Source organism: Poecilia latipinna, unplaced genomic scaffold, assembly GCF_001443285.1.
Source record: "Poecilia latipinna isolate Pla-1442-1.1 unplaced genomic scaffold, P_latipinna-1.0 Scaffold366, whole genome shotgun sequence".
NCBI classification, from domain to species: Eukaryota; Metazoa; Chordata; class Actinopteri; order Cyprinodontiformes; family Poeciliidae; genus Poecilia; species Poecilia latipinna.
In genome coordinates, this window is record NW_015112982.1 from 269,065 (window position 1) to 276,081 (window position 7,017).

At 37.8% G+C, this 7,017-nt stretch overlaps 1 long non-coding RNA gene across 1 annotated transcript; it reads right to left on the minus strand.

Annotated features, from left to right (window-relative positions):
• Positions 1-675: 675 nt before the first annotated feature.
• On the minus strand, positions 676-2,277 carry LOC106949845 (uncharacterized). The gene is made up of 3 exons (XR_001425469.1): positions 2,153-2,277; positions 1,933-1,993; positions 676-1,607 (listed from the first exon to the last, which is right to left on the minus strand). It is a non-coding gene; the product is annotated as an uncharacterized LOC106949845 (long non-coding RNA).
• Between the last annotated feature and the right edge of the window lie 4,740 nt (positions 2,278-7,017).

The following is a 7,017-nucleotide window of genomic DNA, read 5'->3' on the forward strand; positions in this document are numbered from 1 at the left end:
CTCCAAAGCCACTAAGTGTCACTTTCACTTACTCTTCCCAAGCCAGGGAAGAATAAATGAAATTTAGCTGTTTTTGACAACCATTTAAAGTTTGATTCATTTATCAATCTGCGGACAAAGAGCTGTTTCTTATGACTCAGAAATATCTCAAAACTCACGAGTATAATTTGAAAAAAAAAAAAAAAAAAAAAAAAAACTTTTTTTACCACTTCAATAACCTCAAGGATAGACTATTGTAATTCACTTTAATTCGGAATTAAATTCTGGCAGAATTCAATAGCCATATTTCTAACCAGAAAAGGAGAGAAAATTACACCTGTGTTAGGATCAATCCGCTGGCTTCTTGTGAAGTACAGAATCAATTTTATTTTGTGTTTGTGTGCTTGAAAGCTTTTTTATGATTCGTCAAACAGATATATTCTGAACTACTTTTTCTCCATTTTTTTTTTTTTTTTAATGACCGCTCTCTAAATTTTAATTATTATTATTTGGTTGTTATTATTTTTGTATTGTCTTAAAATCCATGTTTTTCCTGGTACCTAATTGCTATTGTCTTGCTTTTTTAATTAACTAGAAAATCCCTTTGAAGTAAAATGACTTCTTATTGCAACTCGCCTCTGAGTAGCAGTTTTGAAGTTATTGTACACAAAGTGTTGTTTTTTATTTATTTTTTATTTTTTTTTAACTTTTTCTACTGTTTTCAAAGTAACAAATCAAGCAGATATTAGCTGGTTAGTCAGGCTAACTGCTCAGGTAGCCAGTGTGCAGTACGCTGCCCAACAGAAGTCTCCTGTAGCTTACAACTGTAGTTTTGCACTACTTTAAGATAGACTCTTCTTTAGTCTCCACACCAGGGATATCTGAATTTTCTCCACTTGGAAATATTTCCAAACAAGCCAAATCTGTCTTTCTTGTCAGCAAAGACAAATGCAGTAGACGACTTGGTCAGTTGACCTGCAGTTCTCTGAAACAGGTGGGGCCGCACTGTGTTGTTCAAACTCTTGATCACTCTGAGACTTTTTTTTTTTTTTCCTAACCTTCCATCAGTAGAAAGTAACTTTCTAAAATACTTTAAATTGGATTCAGCCTGAGGCTCCTGACAGAGACAGAAAAAAAAAAAAAGTTTTACATTGTACGTCTTAATTGTAGAACAGAAACAAATCAGACTCGAGGCTGAAAATAATGTCATGACAGGGTATAAATTACAGCTGGTTCTTTGTAAGAAAAAAAAACAAAAACTTTTCCATTTAACGATAATGTCGGTGCCGATTCATCCTTTGATTTTGATTTGATTTATTTTTAATATATATATACTTGAATGAGTCTAAGACAGAGGTCTGCAACGCCAGTTTTCAAGTCTTGCAACTTTCGATGTATCCCTGCTCCAAAACACTTGAACCAAAAGGCTGAATTACCTCCTTGGCATATGAGCAAACTCTTCAAAGGCCTGGTGATGAACCCTTCAGGGATGCCTCCAGAAGTTGCTTTACAGTGGCACTCAATGGCAAGAGTTTCAGACCCTCTGGTCTGAGGGTAAGTGCAAGTGTACCGACTGAAGAAAACTCCCATTTTTCTGAACAATGTTGGGCAGGCGTGGACCGAAGCAACTGTGTAAAAAAAAGTTTAAAAAAAACTATGAAAAAGCACTGCTGGAAAACACACTTTTGAAAGAAACTTCATCTCCAAGGTGGCAAAATGTAAAGATATGATGAGTCAGACAAACAATCAATATTCAGTCATCAGCCAATCCACAGAATCCAAGTTAAGCTTTAATTTCTGTTGGCTTGTGAATAAAATCATAGGCATGCGTTTCCGTTTCCCTTCATAAAACCCTGCGCGACTTTGCAGTGAGATGTGAGTCATGCGTGTGCCATTTTATGATGCTTTGCTGCACCATTTACGCCGACTCGCTTCAGGTGGCGACACACTCACCTGTGGCGTTCTGCTCCTTTCTGCCGCTCACACAGCCAGGCAGACACAGAGACAAGTGTTGCTGTGGAGTGAAAGGCAAGTATTCAAGAGGCAGTAATGGGGGACTCTTCTGTGGAGAGTAAGATTTCTCTAAAAAGACAAAACGTCGAACACTTATAGGCCAGTCAGGATACACATTTGGGGGAAAAAAGAGAAAAAGAAAAAAAAACAAAAAAACAACCTGGAGTATTCGAGAAGCTTGCCTCGGAACTGCAAACAAGGTCAGGCAGCTCAAATGAGAGAGCTGGCAGCATAACCACAAGGCCGACAGAGAGGGCAGGTCTGATCAGCGAGAGGGAGAAGGAGAGGAAGCTGTAAACAAAAGGAGGAGAAAAAAAACAGAGTAAAGACTAATAGTTGCACAAGTTGTTTTTTTTTTGGGGGGGGGGGATTTGTTTCTGAGATATCATTTTATTTTTCTTTAGACATTTTTTGTTTGTCCTCTGAGATTCCAATCTATGGTTTGTTGCTACAACACTCCTAATATTAATGACACAAACTGTATCCAATTGCTATTTTAATATCCTTAAATAAACAATTGCAGTTTGTTTGTTTTTTTAATCAGTCCTGTAAACTAGAGCACATTATCTTCAAGACATTTGCTTTTTTTAAAAATAAAAATAAAAAAAAACATCTTTTGGTAATTGTTCATGGGTGTGCGAGCGTAAGCAGCTGCGGCTTTAGATAAACTTAATCTATACCACACAGAAAACAGATTTACTTCCATCCACTTTGACTCGACTAATGTAAACCCTTTGAATGGTCCCAAGACTCGTCATAATTACCCGTCCCTCTGTGACAATATCGGGGAAACAAAATGCCTGAGTTAAAACCCTCACTTAAGCTAATTTGTCTTTACAGAGCTGGTGATGAAGAGCGTTTCAAAATCAATTCAAAGGAAGAGGCATGCTGCTGTAGCACAGAAACTCAGATTGGGTTTGCTGGAATAAGTTATTAAAAACCGCAAGAACTTAAATGTTTATTCTGATGAAGCAAATGAATGCGCAAACAAGAACAGGTTGTACATGAAAGTGTTTAAACGTTGCTATGTGTTGCTGTTATTTTTGAAGCTGGCATTTTTTGTTCCAATCGTTAAATCCGTGATGATGCAACTGACTGTCATCTTCTCAAACGGAAACTTTTATTTGCTGTTGCCAGTCGGAGTTATGTGACTCTCTTCTGATAAGTTTAAGGAAACAGATTTTTTTTTTTTTCTCCCAGTCCTGTTAAGAAAATCTCCCACGTAAATAGGTCAAAGATTCGGTCTGTCGAAAATCTGCTTGAACCTCCTCAAGGTAAGTTGAATCTTTTAAGTAAAACGTCTTGCAAGAATATTTATACTCTTTAAACTTAAAAAAAATAAATAAATAAATACATTGTGACGTTTTTCAACCACAACTTCAATAGATTTTATTCCTATTAAGTTTTTTAAATAAAAAATATAATATGTAGTAAGGAGCCCAAATAAATCAATGCATTGCAAAACCTCTTTAAAACGAAATAACAGCGGCAAAATGTTTGCTTTGCACATTAAGAAACAAAAATTGTGGCCTGTTCTTTGTAAAAATGCTCAAACCTAACCAGACTGAATGCATAACTCTGCAATTGTCTGTTTTTAAATTCTGCCACTTGCGCATTTGAGCTTAGACTGTATGTTTATTTTTGTTGGTGGGTCAATGGTGACTCTCTCCAAGTCTTATTTATGTCTTATGCAGCCTCTAAAAGGGTTTCCTTCCAGTGTTCCATTTGCCCCATCAATTTAATCACATTTACTGTTGCAATAGAAGAAAAAAGAAAAAAAAACATCCTCTCAGCACGATGCTTGTGGGTATGGTGTGTTCAGAATGCAGTTTTAGTTTTTCCAACTACGATTTTGCACATAATGGCCCCTTTCTACTTGCACCGACTCTGCGAGGCTCGACTCGGCTCCATGAGGTTATAAAGGTTTTCTGCTCATCATGGCAGCCAGTCTACTTTTTTGAGAACTTTGATTAGGTTCCAAGTTTGGTGGGTTGAAAGCGCAACGTCAGAAGACCAACCCACCATGTTAAAATAGTTATCAAAGACGTGTCTAATTTCTGAGTCTGCACATCTAACTGTATCCTTACTAAGAACATCTTTAAATGTTTTTTTTTTTTTTTTTTTTTTTTCCTGGATGTGTTTGCTAATGTCGAATAAGATCATCATTTTACCTCGCAAAATAACTCTATCAGCACTAACGGCAATAAACAAACATTTTACCCCCCCGTGATAATAATATATGAACATAAAACCAAGGCAATGAAATTCTAAAACCTATACATCCTTAGGCAATATTATCTAATAGCTTTCCATTTATCAGCATGAAATTTAGTCACATCGATTGCATCCATAGGGTTTGTATTGTATCCAAATTAGAGCTATTATTGCACCAAAGGCTGCAGATTCTAATGGTCTGTGGCTTTATTGGCACATTAAAACATCATCAGTATGAACAGTGCGCTTCACAAATAAATCACACCATGCTGGAAGTCTCAACTGTTTTTCTATAACATAGTCCAAAAACAACTCTACTTCTCACTGCTGAAATCAGATTTGCACCACTTCAAAACTAATAAGACAACTCCATGTATTTATTTACTTACTTACTTACTTACTTTTCCTTGACACAAGCCTGTTGAAGCTCCAACTTTTCTCTGAGAGCTCCCACATTTTTTCCCTCACACACCTGCTGGCTCAAAGGGTCGGGGGGGGCTGACAAGTCAATGCAGTTCAGGTGTTGTAATTGAAGTTTGCCACCAGCTGGTTGCGGTGTAGCTTGGCAGGGTAAAGAGGCGAGGAGCCGGCAATCGGGCAGAACAGGTGATGGTGCTTCAGTGCTGCTGGCCTCGGCTCACAACAAGCCCCCTTGTTTGTGGAGAGCCACTTGTGCCTACAGGCTTTGCGGGCAACATAATGGCTCTAGCATTAAAATAAAAAGAAAAGAACGAGCACTTCATTGAATATTAATTTGAATCTGAATGTGCTCTAAAAAGGAAAACCAACTAACCTCTTTAGCAGCGGCTATTTGAACATTGAAATTAGGAAGAAAGCAGAGACAAAGACCCAAACGGTATTTTTCTTTTTTTTTTTTTTTTTTTTTTTTTGAACAAACACAGTCAATGCTGGCTAGCCGTGGTTCCCAATATTCACTTAGCCTAATGCAAACCACCCACACTCTGAAATCCAAACTAGGCATGCTGCAGTCAAGAGTGGTTTTCATTCAGGACCACGCTCTATTCCAAACTTTACAGTAGCTCTCTGTCTGAGCTGCTTGCCGTATTGGCTGGTGTCTTTGATCATCGATTAAAAGCTGCTGCTGTTTCTTATCTTGCCATTCATGCTGGCATTATGAAAATAATGTTACATGGGTCTAAAACTGAGCAAACGAAAAGGATTTTATTTAAAAAAAGTTAGGCTATGTCTTCAAAGAAAGGCACCATGGTTCTGAATATGGTATGTTTGTTGGGGGTCTATTGTTTAAATGCTTCTTACTCCATCATGAAAGGGTTAATATATATTTTTTCCTTTTTTTCCCCCTGTTTCTATATCAACTGACTGTCTGGAAAGAGAATATTAATGCTCCATTAGTGTCTCCATGTGGTCCTTGGTGAATCTTCACCCTCCCAACCGTACAATATAGTGCAAGATTACACAATGTCACCATTGTGTCATGGTTGATTTTATAGTTGGTAAAGCAAAACTTAAGTCAAATGAAAGGTCCTTACACATTTAAGTTAAATAAGAACTACTAAGATAATCTCGAAAACATTTCTTATCCAACTATTCTCAGGTGACGTTGTACAATACCAGGGGATATTGTAATATTGAACACTTGTTTTTGGTATTGTTTTTGATTAGTCCAGTTAGCTTCCTCGGTCGGGAGGGCACAGAACATGAGAGAGAGAGAGAAAAAAAAAGAAAAAAACAAGACTCATTACCACGTAGCACTAAAGGAAGAAAAGCTGAAAGGCGAGCAGCTCGGATTCACTTGTTACAGAACAAACTGTTGTAACTGCCAGCAATTTCTGCATCTCGCAGAAAATTTGAAATCGATCACTGCATTTAAACACCGTGGCACTTTGGTGCTGGTGGGTGAAGGCCAGCACCTCAGATGCTTCCTTAACAGAAACAGTGGCACAGCAAGCATTTAGGAGCAGCAGACTTCTGTTGAAAGACACGTCAATAAACAGTTACTTGGGGTAGCACGGTTGTTTGTCAAATGCAATTACAGAATAAAAAAAAAAAAAACTGTCTTGAGACCGAAGTCATCTAGTTCAAACCATATAAACCATATAGATATTGTAATAAAAGGTAAACATAAATGAATGTAAGACACAAAAGGAGCCAGAACAGAGAGCTCTTACAAAAGCATGAATGGAAGAGAGACATTCCACAAGAAAAATATATACGCTTAAGAGCAAACCTCAGGATTGCACCTTGAGAAAATAACAAGATTGCACCTTGATGCCCTTTTTCAAAAGACCTTTATGTGTAGCGGCAACAGCTAATAGTCCTGAATTAGTCGCATGATAAGACAGAAGACGCCTCACAGCGAACAAAATGTTGAAAAGGAGGTTAAAGCTAAAGAGCCTTGCAGGCAGCTGTGGAAGAAACCATTGGGCTATTGAATTTTACACGTTCACACTTAAATATTACATGTAATTAAAATGTTATGATTGAAAATGATGTCGTATTCAATTATTATCAGTCTTTAAAAGTTAGAGGACATGTATCCAGAGGTGGAGCCAAATAATTTCCATAGGCTGGAAGTGCGGCTCATTCAGAGGTGACCAACAACTCACTGGCACATGAGCCAGTTTGGAGCACAGCATGCATATTTTCCAGTTAATTCACTAAAGATGGAAGTGTACATCAGTCTTTATAAATGTATGACGTGTAAGCGTATTTCAATGCTCCCCCCCCCAACTGTTTGGGAGTGAAACTGCTGGAGTGGACAGTGATTGGTCAGGAGAAGAGCCATGGCCACCCAATGGCTTTGCCCCTACATGTATCATCGTTTTTGAG